The sequence below is a fragment of the Prosopis cineraria genome, unplaced genomic scaffold (assembly GCF_029017545.1).
Source record: "Prosopis cineraria cultivar Desert tree isolate PC_DT_omini unplaced genomic scaffold, ASM2901754v1 PC10, whole genome shotgun sequence".
NCBI lineage: Eukaryota > Viridiplantae > Streptophyta > Magnoliopsida > Fabales > Fabaceae > Prosopis > Prosopis cineraria.
In genome coordinates this window covers 19,776,409-19,791,832 of record NW_026555341.1, presented here as the reverse complement: position 1 = coordinate 19,791,832, position 15,424 = coordinate 19,776,409, and the positions used below count along the sequence as shown (strand labels likewise).

Sequence of the window (15,424 nt, the reverse complement as noted above, 5' to 3'; positions counted from 1 at the left end):
CAGCTTCTATCATCGATTTATCAAGGACTTCTCTAAAATTTCAAAGCCTTTATCTCACTTACTTGAAAAAGATACTCCTTTCAATTTCAATAAAGATTGTATAAAGGCTTTTAAAGAGCTTAAGAGTCGATTAATTTTGGCTCCCATCATTGTGGCTCCTAATTGGTTACTACCATTTGAAGTTATGTGTGATGCAAGTGACTATGCTATTGGAGCTGTTCTTGGACAAAGGCATGAGAAGATTTTTCATCTTATTTGCTATGCAAGTAAGACTTTAGCTGGAGCACAGATAAATTACTCAACTACTGAAAAAGAAATGCTTGTTATTGTTTTTGCTTTTGAGAAGTTTAGAGTGTATCTGATAGGTGCTAAGGTTTTAGTTCACATTGATCATGCTTCTACTAGATATCTTTTGACTAAAAAGGAATCTAAACCTAGGCTCATTAGATGGGTGTTGCTGTTACAAGAGTTTGATGTGTAAATAGTTGATAAGAAAGGAACTAAAAATCAAGTTGCTGATCACTTGTCTTGTGCACAATTCTAGTTGTGATACTAATATATTGATTGCTAAAAATTTTCTTGATGAGCATTTGTTTACTGTTAGCACATGTGATTTGCCATGGTATGTGGATATTGTGAATTATCTTGCATGTAGAGTGTTACCTCCTGATTTAGAGCCTATTCAAAAGAAGAAATTCTTGCATGATGTTAACTTTTACATTTGGGAAAAACCATTTTTGTTTAAAAGATGTGCTAATGTGATCATTAGAAAATATGTTCCTGAAATAGAACAAGAAGCCATTTTACATGCATGCCATACATCTTCATATGTGGGGCATTATAGGGGGTAAAGAACCGCATCTAAAGTTCTTGAATCTAGATTTTATTGGCCTTCTTTTTCCAAAGATGCTCACTATTTTGTTTCCAAGTATGATAGATGTCAAAGGACAGGTAATATTTCAAGGCGATATAAGATGCCTCAATCTAGAATTTTAAAAGTGGAATTGTTTGATGTATGGGGGATGGATTTCATGAGGCCATTTCCTTCTTCAAGAGGCAATCGCTACATACTTCTTGCTGTGGAGTATGTAAGCAAGTGGGTGGAAGCTATGGCTTGTCAATCCAATGATGGCATTACTGTGATCCGGTTCTTGAAAAAGAACATCTTTACAAGGTTTGGCACTCCTAGAGCTATTATCACTGATGAGGGAACTCATTTCAATAACAAGTAATTCAAAGCTCTTTTGTCAAAATATGGAGTTCACCACCGGATGTCTCTTGCTTATCATCCACAAACCAATGGCCTTTATGAGCTAACCAATAGAGAGATCAAACGGATACTTGAGAAGATAGTAGGACCTACTAGAAAAGATTGGTCGAACAAGTTAGATGACGCTCTTTGGGCATATTGCACTGCTTTTCGGACTCTAATTGGGATGTCCCCTTATCGGTTGGTATTTGGTAAAGCTTGCCACTTGCCTCTTGAGTTGGAACATAAAGCTTGGTGGGCAATTAAACAACTAAATATGGATTCTAAGCAAGCTAGTGCATCAAGGATTTTGCAATTGAATGAGTTAGAAGAGTTTAGATACCATGCTTTTAAAAATGCCAAGTTATATAAAGAGAGGACTAAGTGATGGCATGACCAATATATCTTGCATCGAACTTTTGAGCCAGGACACCTAGTTCTTCTTTTCAATTCTAGACTAAGGTTGTTTCCTAGGAAGTTGAAATCTCGATGGTCGAATCCTTTCAAGGTGATTTTTGTTACACCATATGGAGTTATGAAAGTTAAGGATGAGAAGTTCAGGGATCAATTTAGAGTAAATGGTCAAAGACTAAAACATTACCATGGGGGTGAGGTGGATAGGTAGACAATTGTTCACCATTTCTCTTAATTTCCTTGATTTATTTGCAAATTCTTCTTAATTCTTTTTACTTTTATTTTGTGTGTTGTTTGGTTTTGTTTTCTTTGATAGTGTATTCTTTAATTTTCTTGTAAGATGTTTAGTCTTAGGGTGTTGAGTTGTTTGAGCAAGTTAAGTTGGAGCAAAGCACAAATCAAAGTAGAGCATGGACAAATTATTTTCAAGTAGATCTTTAAACTCAAAATTTTTCATTATCTATTTTGGATTATGTGAATTTTATGGTTGAATAATTGTGTATTGGATGTGTTTGATGAGGTTGAACACAATTTCTTTAGGATTTTGGTTTTGGTTTTGTGTTTTGTGTGTTATTATTTGGGTTGTTCACAGTGAGGAGTTAGGATTTTGCTAGCTGTGAAATTTTGTGTACAAATACCGCGACATCTCATTTTACGTACAAATGAATGTTGTAGCATTTTTGCATTTGGGTAGCTCCAGGTTAGGTCGTGAGAGCAATAATGCTGCGACAATGCTTTAGTGTGTTGTGAGAATGTTGCGACATTTTTGCATTCGGGTAGCTCCAGATTAAGTCCCAAGAGCAATAATGCTACAACACTCTTGCAGCTTAATGTTGTGATGCTGTGACATCACTGGTCTCAGGAAAAAGTTTGGCTAGAAGCTACTATTACAATGAATAATAATAATAATAATAATAATATATAATTTTTTTAATTCAAAATCAAAATATTAAAAAAAAAAAATTATATCTGATGCTAGTTGTTTTTAATTAATTACCATATTAAAAAAATTTTAAGTTAAATGATTTCAGTATTTTCTTCTTATCTGATTTTTTTCGCCATTAAAAAAAAATTTGTGCCTTTTATTTTATTTTTTTCATTTAATAATTTTTTTATTTTATTAAAAAAAATATGGGTGTGCAGCTGTAATTTTCCCTTCTCTTTTCAAACCCTATTCCTCTTTCTTGCTTTGATCATCTCCCATCACCGTCTTCACCTTCTCGTAGCAAAAGCAAATTCTTCTTCTTCTTCAGCTTTATGGCGTTCATCTTTCTAGCTATTAGTCACTGCCATTCTTCATTGTCAACTGCTGCCATATCTAGCTCTCCTTCTTTTATATAGAAGTCTCGCCTCTCCATCTTCACTTATTTCTCTTCTTTCTGTATTTTTTTTCTTCACTTTGTGTCGCCATCTTCATCATATTCCACGTTGTGAGCTGCTATATTTTCTTGTCCTCCTTCGTGTCAAGCTTCTCTCCCACTGTCAACTTCGCCTCACCATCTGCATCAGCCTTTATGTCCTTCTTGTGAATAGTAACTTACCTTCTCCTCATCTGAACTTGTTGGCATTCATTTTCCCAGCTGCGAGTTACTCCCTCTATCTTGAGTTTTCATTTTTGGTCATTTCATTTTCCTCCATTTTCTTGCACTACCGTGAAGTCCAGCATCTCTACCTCTGTTTTTTTTCTTTTCCTTCACATCTGCATCTGAGCTTGTTTCGCTTTCAGCATCTCTGCTCTGTCTCTTTTCCCTCACATTGCTGTTTACTCAGGGCATTCTCTCCTTATCCTTCACTTCATCGCATAACCTATTCTTTGTGGCAAGAAGTATGTTTTTCTCAAGTTTGAGTTTTCATATTCTGCATTCCATTGTGATACTCTACCACACCTCTGCTTCTGTTCGAATTCTATACATTTTGTTTACTTTCCTGTTCATTTCCTGTTGTCTTTAGATTGTCGCTGATTTTCATTTTTATTTAGCCATTGTGCTGTTGGTTTTTGTTCTATTCTTTAAGTTTGTTCTTGTTTTGGTTGTGTTTCACCTTCGTCTCCCAATTCCAATTAAGTTAGTTGCTCTGTTTTCAAACTATACGTCTCTAACTTATAATTGGCTACCACTTAAGTTTTGTCATATCTGTGATCTTCATCCTGTTCATTGTTCATGGCTGAAATTTATGAGATTACATGGAAATGGATCATTGTTCTTTATGTTCTACCATGCTTTTAACTTGGCTACTGAAGTTTAACAAACTTAAAGCTAGTACTCATATATTTTTTTACCTGTCTACCTGCAACTACTAAGATATGATGTTGCTAAATTTTTGGTTTTCAATGGCAGTATTTGTGTGCTTGAGTTCTTGGAATATTGAAAAATTCTTTGATTCTCTTCTTTAGGTATGATGAGCATTTGCTGGAATTCATATTGGCTGGCAGTATGTTGTTTCATTAAGATCTCTTTATGTTAGAATTGAGTTGTTGGGCTTGACTATTGGCTTTAGTGTGCTTTGTTACCTTGTTCTATTGCATTGTTATTTGGTGATATTGGGCTTATGTTAATTGTGATTAGGGCCTACTCTGTTGCTTGTTCTATACGGCCATGTCTACTGATGGACATGCTTATGGGTTATATACTTTGCTTGGTGTGGTTGAATGATTTATGCTTTGTTGACATGTCTACTTCTTGTCTCAGGTATGGTTAAGGATTCTACCTCAAAAAATGCTACTGCCATAAAAGGGAAAGAAAAAGTCACCTTAGCACCTAAAGGGACTTCTCACAAGGAGTCTTCCTCCAAATCTAAAGCTTCTACTTCGGCACCATAAGCACTACGACTAGGCAAAAGTGTCGAGCCTATTTTCAAGATTCAAGGCTGAGGAAGCATCTACTCTATTTATTGCTTCTGTGGGGTCTAGATCATTTCACAAAGACTGATATTTATCAATCCCTACTCATGAACCAGCTTATCCAAGAGTTATTACCCAAGGTTGGACATGCTTCACTAAATAGTTTGACCAATTTGTGCCTACTTTAGTCCATGAATTTTATACTAGTGCCACTTGATGTGAAGAAGGTAAATATTGGGTGCGAGGGAAGAGGTTGTAATTAATTCTGAGGTTATTAGGAAGCATTTTACCTTACCCCTAGTTTCTCAGTGCCATTATCAAGCTCTTCAAAAAGATCGAAGCAATATTGATTGGGAAGCTATTTCATGGTGTTTAACAACTAAGGGTCAAGCAGTTACACTAAAAGGATTTTAGAAGGCTCATTTAATTTAGGAGGCTGCATTTTGGTTTCATTTTATATCTGTTAATATTATGCCTAGTTCCAACTCCACTGGGATAACAACTGATAGAGCCCTCCTCACCTATTGCATCATGACTGGCAAGTCGATTGACTTAGCACCCTTGATTTTTAAATCTTTGAAGGCTTGCATATTTGGAGGGGAAACCACTACTCTTGTCTTCCCTTACATGATTATGGATATTCTCTTAGCTGCTGGGTGCCTATTGAAGACTTTGAGCCTCAAACCCTACTTAAGGCTCCCATTAAGTATGACTCCTTTCGTAATCCTATTAGTCATAAGGAGCATAATGCAGAAGCAAAGCCTGAGGATCATGAGGGAGAGTCATTTGATACTTGGGTTCATCAACAATTTGCCCTTTTATATGAGGAGAACCAAACTATAAGAGAGCAATTGACACAAGTGTTGGTTTAGTAGAAACAAATCCTGGATGCTCTCAAATATCTCCCTTTACATGTCTTAGCCAATCTAGGTGTTTCTCCTAGTTCGAATACTTAGTGGCTACTGATGGCCATTACACTCGGCACCACTCTTGACTCCTTTAAGTTTATGTTCTTTTTCTTGTGTTTTTGTTTTTAAGATTTCTTTTTGCTTTGTTGACACTCTTTGTGGTGCTACATTTTGACTCCTATAACTACTTTTACATTCACTATTGGGTCTGTAAATTGATATTGACTAACTTGTCATGCTAACTTGACATATTTTGTGCAGTTAACTTTGGAACTTATCTACTTTCTCTTTGTTATCTTGCCACAAGTGCAATGTCTTCTCCCACTCAGGCTATGTTTGTCATCTGCTATCTCTCAGTCTATGAGTCTGTCAGCTTGAGTTGTCAGGGGAGTACTAGTGTCCCTCTCTTTTTTCTCTCTATGTTTATGTGTTTTACACATTAGGGACAATATGTAGTTTAAGTGTGGGGGAGGGAGTGATTGTGTTCACTTTTGTTACATTGTTTGTCCTTGAGTTTTATTGTTTGTTTTATTAGGAGTTATTGTACCTATTGGTAAATAGTCTTTAAAAAAAATTAATATATCAAAAATATTTTGCTTTGGTATTTTTGTTTGTCTATTGGTGAATTTTGTTAAGGTTAGACTAATTTAGACTTAAAAGAATTAAGTTTGATTAGGAATTAATCTTCCTTTCTTAAAAATTGAGTAAATAGACAAAGAATTAAGCTCAAATAATTGAATATAGGTTATCCAAAAATCTTGTAAGAAACTTGAGCCTGCATATCATTTTCCTTCAAGAAAGAGTATATTTATTGCAATTCTATCTCTAGAACTTGTCTTGAATCTTTATTAAGACTTATCATAGTCATTTGCATGTATAAAAATGATTAAGGCATTCATTTACTTAGCTAGTTTGGCCAAACATCCATCCTAGTTAATAAAATCATTTGTTTCACCCATTTGAGCCTTAGCCTTATTCTAAAAAAAAAATCATAAGCTCTTTTGCTAAGATTTATCTACTCTTCATCCATTTTTATTCTTATTTACTACTTTAGCAAGTGCTAAGTGTTGCACCCATGAAAGAAAATGAAGGAATTAAGAGTTAGTTGGGTTTTGAATAGTAGTTCAAAAGAAAAAAGAAACAAAAAGGAGAGAAGATGCAAAAAGAAGAGAAAAGATTGAAAGTTTAGAAAAAAAAATGATGATTAATAATACCAAAAGAAAAAAAAAATTGTGTTGATCTTCACTAATACCTCTTGTAAATAGTTATGGACTTATGGCTTACCCTTCAATTTTCTTGATCCTCATTTAAGATGCTTAGCACTGACTAGAGTATGTAATTTTATCCCATTGAATAATTTTCTTTCATCACCATACCTTGACATTACAACCTTTAAAAGGTCCTTTTGATTTGAGTGTGCATTGGCATAATTAAGTGGAGATTAAGATGACAAACAAGCTTATAGTAGATGGTTTGCAATAGATGGAATTGAGTGAAACACTAAACTGTAAACACCTTAAGCGCATAGTGCAAACATTTGACGGGTGAGGGACAACTTGTTGAAGATTATTTTTTCTTAATTAATTGCTCTGTTACTCTTTATTTTTGGAAGAGGAGACAAATTTGAATTTAGACTAAGTTCTTGAAAGTTTAGATTGTATTTGACTTTGCAATATTCACAATTTCTTTAGACCTTTTTGTATAGTGATTTTCTTTTGCTTGAGAACAAGCTAATGTTCAAGTATGGGGGTTTGATGACTTTTAATATTTTAATGAATTTAATAGTATTTTTAATGCAATTGGAAGTCATCTTGTGAAATTAATTAGCAAATATGTGATTAAATGGATAATTATTTGTGAGATTTAAGGTGGATAAAATCCAAGACAATTGTTAAAGTTAGTGGATCAATTATGGCATTAAATTGAGTTTTATTCATATAGGAAGGCCTAACTTATGGGCCCAAAGCTGATAATTTCGAAGCCTACAAGAATTTGAATTCTGCCCAATGATGCTATAGCACCAATTTTGGATGTCGCGACATCAAACTAATTTTTAGCAAAATGCACAGCTTCACTTAAAATCATGTTTTAAGGGTTTCTAGCTTTCATTTCCATTCCAGTTCGTCTTCAACCAGCAGCTGCATGTCCAAGGAGCATTCTAAGGTGGAGAAAGAGTTGGAGAAGCTTGAGGAATACTTGGGTCTTGCGATTTGTGATAGAAATCATCCTTCCTAAGCTTTTTTCTCCCTTTTCTTTACATTTTAATGTATCTTTTACTGAATATTGATGCTTTATGTTATTTTAATGGCTGTTAGTGGCTAAATTCGTTTGACCTAGAGTAACTATGAACTTGTTGGTGGATTAGAGTTTGTTTTTACCCATTGTTTATGCTTGATATTAATTTTGGTTTCTCAATCTTGCATTAATTTGTCTATTTAATGTTTAGCCATCATTAAATATGAATTTAGGTGTTGGGGTTTTTCCTTGACAAAGGAGAATCTCATTTGGACCCTTAGATTGAGTAATATGAGATTAGATTATGATCTAATTTGTAATTAGGATAGAAATATACCTAATTGCCTCATATAATCAAATTAGAGTGAGTTAGAATTAAAGTTGCCTCTTGGATAATTTTGTTAGAAATAACATACTTAATTTGAGATAAGGTTATTTAAGGTTCAAAAGCCCCTTATAGCCATTAATACTCTAGATTAACAAAATTAGCATTAAAATTAATTCATTGGGTAAAAAGCAAGATCTATGAAACTAGCGAGGGATTAGTGACTTTAAGTTACATTGAACATTTGTGGTTGTTGGATTGGGAATCTCATTGCATTTTATTCATTTCATTTTTTTATTTTTGCTTAATCAATCGCTTCTAATTGGTTTTGCTTAACGTGAACAAAAATGGAAACTTTATTATTTAATTGCTTTTTTGCTTGATTCCTTGTGGGATCAACCTTGACGCACTACTATATTATACTTTGACTCGTACACTTGCGGTGAAATATTTTGTGTACATCATTAGTAGATTCAAATTCTCAACCATGTAGTTAGACACTACATTTTCACAGCCTCCATTTTCAATAATCACATTACAAACTTTTTCTTGTGTCGTGCAACAAGCGTGAAAAATGTTGATTCGTAGCCAAGGTTCTTCCTTAACTACAGTTGTATGCAAACTTCAAATAATAACCAATACTTCGCCCTGATTTGCAAGCATAACTTCTTTATCATATACTAGAGTAGTCTCATAAGACTTAGTCTCCTCCTCATCTTCTTCAAATGCTTTATACACTTGCCCATCCATAATGGTGACAACCTTCCAGGTAAGACAATCCGCAACAATGTGGCCAAATCCTTAACATTTAAAACATTTGATTGCTTTGGAGATAGATTCCTTGACAGCATTTGCTGGTGGCTTGCGTATAGCACTAGTTTACAGCTTGCTTGAGGGGTTGGTCTGCTAAAACTCTACCTTATGGGCATCTAAATAACACATGAAGGAAGCAACCTAGAAAGATGATTGCTTGGGTGTCTGCTTCTCAACATATATGGCTAGACAGTTACATCATCCAAGGTCTAATACTATTAAAGCTAGACTTGAGAGCTAATATTTGTGTTTAAGCCTGCAAGGTACCAGGCTATTATTTGCTCTTCCTTCTCCTAAATGTCATAGTGCATATGAGTTTTTCAAATTCTATAGTATATTCTACTACAGACAAAGACCTTTGTCAAAGATTTTGCAGCTAGAGAAAGTTATCCTAGTGGTAATGATTTGGTAGAAATTTTCTAGTGAGCTAGTGTCTCATTTTCTCCCAGGTCTTTATCTTGCGCTTTCCCTCACGTTCTTGCTTCCGACAGAGGTTTTCCCACCAAATAGAAGCATGTTTTTTGAGTTTGAGGATGATCTTGACTTTCTATGCATCAGGAATCTCTATATATTCAAACACTCATTCAACAGTTTAAAACCAATCTATAAACTCATATGGCTAGAGTCTTCCCTTGAATTCAGGAATGTCCACCTTCATGTCATTAGGATGGAATTGTTGTTGTCAATGGCAGCGACGGTTATCAGTGGATGATGTCTACCTTCATGTCATTAGGATGCAAAATTTAGTATGTTAGTTGCAAATTATTGGAGTCATATCCTAAAATAATTTAATAGCTTTGCAAATTCAAGAATTTAAAAGTTATTCCACCCAAAAATTTGAGAATGAGATGCAAATTATTCAAAAAAAAAGTTGCAAAATTTAGTATGTTAGTTGCAAATTACTGGAGCCATATCCCAAAATAATTTGGTAGCTTTGCAAGTTCAAGAATTTAAAAGTTATTCCACTCAAAATTTCAAGAAGGAGTTGCAAATTATTCATAATAAAGTTGCAAAATTTGATATGTTAGTTACAAATTACTGGAGCGTTATTCTAAAATAATTTGATAGCTTTGTAAGTTTAAGAATTCAAAAGTTGTTCCACCTAAAATTTTGAGGAGTTGCAAATTATTTGTAATGAAGTTGCAAAATTTGGTATGTCAGTTGCAAATTACTGGAGCCATGTCCTAAAATAATTTGGTAGCTTTGCAAGTTTAAGAAATTCAATAGTTCTTCCATCCAAAATTTTGAGAAGGAGTTGCAAATTATTTGTAAGAAAGTTGTAAAATTTGGTGTCTCAATTGCAAATTACTGGAGTATTGTCCTACAATAATAACTTTAAGAATTTAATAGTTCTTCCACCCAGAATTTTGAAAAGAAATTGCAAATTATTCATAAGAAAGTTGTAAAATATGGTGTCTGAATTACAAATTACTAGAGCGTTGTCCTAGAATAATAACTTTCTTAAGAATTCAATGGTTCTTCCACCCAAAATTTTGACAAGCAGTGGTAAATTTGTCTCGAGATAGTTGCAAAACTGAGTACCTAAGTTGCTTGACAACTTGATTGATTGGGTATAATGTATAACTTGAACATTACAAATACGTTTCAATATTAGAAGTTGGGAATAAAATTGTGAAAACAAATTACACAATTACAAAGTTGCAAACTTGATTAATTGGGTACAATGTATAACTTCGAACTTAAAATCCATTTGAGCATGTCTTCACTTGTACAAACTACATAGTCTCTCCTTCAACCAAGACACTCAGGGAAAAAAATTAAAGAAGAAGCAATTTCTGCATAATCAAAATGGTGAATGTTGATGAGAATTAGACTTTCAGCTAGGCACATGTATCACACCCATCAAAGATTAATGACTAAGACAGATTACAAATTAATGACCTAAGCAATTGATAACTTAGGGCAGAGAAGATACGTCAAATATGACTAGAATAGAGATGACAACATCTTTATTGAACAACCCAGGAAAGAGACGACAGAGAGCTTTACTCGCTTGCAATGAGACAGGGAAGAGACGACGAACAGGGCAGAAGAGTAGAGAAAGAGCAACTTCTAAGCTCTAAAAACTTGAAAATAAATGGCTGTTTGCTTTTGAAAAGGTATAATCAGGTGGTCCTTCTAATGTACAAGCCTGGATGACTATTTAATTCCAACTTTGGGGTGGTTTGTTTTATTTACTTAAACATTTGAAGGGAAAAAGGAAGATAGTGACAACATGTAGCTATAAGTTGGTGAACAATTTATTTTTCAATATGCTGATTGATGATTTTGAGAACCGGTAAATGTATTGTTTGTACTTTGTACCATTATGTGAATTTTGGATAATCGATGCTGCCAGTGTTCATAATTTGAACTCCTACCATTTTTTTCCTTAAAAAATAAAAATCTGAACTCTTTTATTCTTTAGATTTTCTCAATTGGTGCTTATGCTGGATAAATTTTTTAAATGGTAGGTAATTTAAATATTTTATTGCTTAAAGAGGTTTTTTTTTTTGGAAAGGTGGTGATTTAAAAGCACATCCTTTACAAAAAAAAATTGACCCTATCTTTTCTTTAAAAAAATATCACATCTACACCGGTCTTAACCAGTGTTGATAATAATTTTTTTATTAAAAAATAATCCTAATTCTTTAAATATTATCCACATCAATTAAGCAATAGATATGATCAATATTTACACTGATTGTAGATATGGATAGGGTTTCTACATTGATCTCACCTACACTATTTATAAAATCAATGTAGATTCTCAATTTTAATTAGTATAGATATCCCATTCGTTACTAGTGTCAGATAAATAAATTCGTCATTTCACTCCAAGCTCCCCCAAATTAGCAGTTGAATCTCTAATTTTGTAATAAGTTGCATGACTGGTGGATAAATATTAGGCTATAAACTAATCCAAGTCATGCTAACACATTTTTAATAGGATAAATTGACTGATTAGCCAAAAAAAAATTATACCTAAAAAATATGAACCAAATTTTTAAAAATTTAGTAGTATGACCATTTCACATTGATATACACAAAATTTATTAATAATATATAAGAGATTTGTTATTAAAATTTAAAAATTTATAAGTAATTTATTATTAATATATAAAGATATATCATTAATAAATATAACAAACTAGCTATAATAAAAAATATAATAAATATTGAGTTATTTATTTAGTTTGATTTTATATCATAAATCAAAAGTTTTTTTTTTTTTTAATATTCATATGCATGTCCCAGGAATCCACGTGTTCGATTTCATGAAAACAGCATGCCGCCGACTACTTCAGTAACAATGCAAGCCCCAACTGTCAGAGTTGATATCAGCACTCATTTGCGCACCCAACTAACACCGGGTTTTATTTTGATGCTCGTCACTCATCACTTGATGAGCATCTTTAATTTTAACTATTTAGATTTATAAATTTTATTCCTTCAATTATTTATATAAATTATTTCTATCAATTTTATTAATATTAATAAAAAATAAAAAAATAAAAGTGTATAAATTTTAAATATACTCATATATAATAAATTTAAGAAGTGATATCATATTTTTTTTATAAACAATAATTTTAAATATTAAATAAAAAGTTACATCGTTACTTATAAATGAGTAATAAATTTTATAAAACATGCCTTATAAATGAAATCGAAAGAAATACTTTTTATTTTTATTCAATATTTATCAAAATAAAAATATAAAATTTTAATAAATTTATTTTATTATTCATCTAGACAAAATAAAATGGTGGAGCTAATTGCCTCCCATAGTCTGCCTTTCAATAGGAGAAAACAAACAGGTGGGTCCTCCTATTTCTTTTCTTGGTTTGCATAGTTGCTGACGACAAATAATCTTACTTTTTTTTTTTGGCACCAATGAAAAGGAGCTTAAATTTCATGACTTTATATAAGTGGGTAAACGAAATCCTCAGATTTCAGAACTGCACGCATCGAAGAACCAGTGGGCACTGGGCAGTGGCTCTAATCGATATGTCGACCAAGCAAAGGCATGGTTAGTTTTTCCCGTTAACTTTGCAGTGTAAATAAATAGTTACAATCGTGTGATTAGTTGAGGATTTCTGCAGCTTGGAGAGTAAGGTGGCTATAGTGACAGGAGGAGCCAGTGGAATCGGAGCAGAGTCAGTGAAATTATTTGTCGAAAACGGAGCATCAGTGATTATAGCAGACGTCCAACATGAACCGGATCGCCAACTCGCAGCTTCATTATCCCCGCATCAAGTCAGTTACCATCACTGTGATGTCAGAGACGAGAAAAGCAAACTATTGCTTTCGCCGTCCACAAATACGGCCGCCTCGATGCCATGCTTAGTAATGCCGGAATCGACGGCTCCTCCTCTGGCATATTCGATCTTGACCTCAACGCATTTGATAATACCTTGGCCGTCAACGTCGCGGTGTGGCTTCCACCATCAAGCGCCCGGCTCGAACCATGGTGGCCGCAAACACCCGTGGCTCCATAATCTGCACGGCCAGCGTGGCTGGTTCTGTCGCCGGATGTGGGCCCCATGCTTATACCACGTCCAAGCATGCTCTTGTGGGCCTTATCCGCTCTGCTTGCAGCGAGCTCGGGGCTTATGGGATCAGAGCGCATCGCCATATGTTGTGGCCACATCTCTTGCGTGCCGATTTATAAACAGGGGAGCAGATGAAGTTGAAGCCACAGGCATATCTCTGGCCAGTGTGAAGGGAATTCCACTGAACGCTACCCATATTGCTGAAGCTGCCCTCTTTCTTGCCTCTGATGAATCTATTTATATCATTGGGCATGATTTGGTGGTCGACGGAGGCTTCACTGCCGTCAATCGTTTTTCTTTTCCCTCCCAAGTAAAAACATTGGCTTTTGCCATTGTTCTTCATTCCGTCTAATAAGGTCATTGCCAGCATCAATATATCATGCAAATCACCAAGAGTCTTACCATAATCAATTATGTTGAATCACGTTCTGCGCGAAGCTAATGGGAACAGCTTCTAATTTCAATTTTACCTTTTCATGCCTTTATCGTTTATCAGATAATTTACTTGCCAAATATATCCTGAGGGTTGAATTTGAAGTTGAAACAATAGTGATATCATTGGTGATAGGAGAGAAGTACATGGGCGTTATTGATTTATTTTAAGGAAAATTAAGCCATACATACCCTTACATGTGTTACTGAATTATAAGTCTGGACTACTAGGATAATCAAGACGTTTAGGCTGACCAAGTGTGTTGTCATTTGGAACTGCTTGGTTTACTCTTCACGCGCGTGTGGGCTCAGTATATCGCTAGCAGTTTCCGTGTTCTGTAAGCTTATATACTGACCATTAGGCTATTAAATAAAGTGAGCTTCAAAAATGTATTTCAATATTAAATACACGGTTCTGGTAGGGATTAGTGATGCAGAGACAATATTAAATACATGTATTTCATTGCATGTGGATGTGGGTAACTCTGCCAGAGAGATGAGCTTGAAAATGATTCACAAATCGAAGGGGAACCACAACGGAAGCAAACATATTAACTTTATTTTTATAATTTTATTTTTATAATTTTTAAACTTATAAAACATTTTGGTCAGAAAAAAAACCTTATAAAACATTGTTTTAATACCATTTAAAATAATAACTGTACCTTTTGCCCTCAAAAAAAAAATATTAACTTTGTCTTATATTTTTATTTACAATATAAAATTACCAAGACTTTGAAGCCTGTAAGTGGAGCTGAGAGGAGAGGGAGGAAAAACAAAGTAAACGGGCAAATGGGAAGGGGGGAATGTGGGTTTTTTATAGGCTCTAAAAGTTGTAGTGGTTCGAGCAGCAATTTGCATGGCAGTTGTGATTGTTATAATGATTTGCATAGTGCTTTGAGTAGTGGTTCACCACAAACCACTACGACATGAGCTGTGGGTGTCTATTGTAGTGGTTTGAATCAGAACTGCAAATAATGTAAAATTTTTGTAATGGTTTTCATTCAAAATCACTTCGAATAATATCTAGTAGCGGTTTATTTTGGTAAACCATTATAAAAATTTGGAAATTAATTTTTTGTAATTTCATTTATATTTGTTAAAATTTAAACACATTCGGTAAATTTAAAATACAATAAACATTAATTATTTGGCTTTTATTGAAGGACCAGCATTATTGTTGACAATACTGTTCAATAGCATCAAAATTAATAAAAATTAAATTTTACAGTAAAATATAACCTAGGTCATCTTTCTAAGAATCAATTGATTAACTACTTGAGTTATAATTATGAAAAGCTAAATAATGGGGAGATTTTTTATGAAAAAATTAATTTAAAAAACTAAATTAAAATTAAATAATTAAAGTAACTTCAACTAAGAAAATTATCAAACACAGAAAGCGCAATCAACCACAATACAATCACCTAAATTTAATCTTTCTTATCCACAAATAAATTGAATTTTGTTAACTTTATTATTCTGATTTTATTATATAGTTTTCCTAAATTATTATTCAAGGATTAAATGAGAAATTAAGTTATAGATTAATTAAAATCTTCCTTAACCCACAACTTAACTATTTTATGTTAGCTAACAAAAAATAAAGCATGAATAATCGCCCAAGCCAGGCTAAATTGCTCTGATGTTACC

At 33.6% G+C, this 15,424-nt stretch overlaps 1 pseudogene; it reads left to right on the top strand.

Moving 5' to 3' along the window:
• The first annotated feature begins 1,022 nt into the window (after positions 1 to 1,022).
• LOC129322486 (short-chain dehydrogenase reductase 3b-like) lies at positions 1,023 to 13,691 on the top strand (annotated as a pseudogene).
• Positions 13,692 to 15,424: the final 1,733 nt, after the last annotated feature.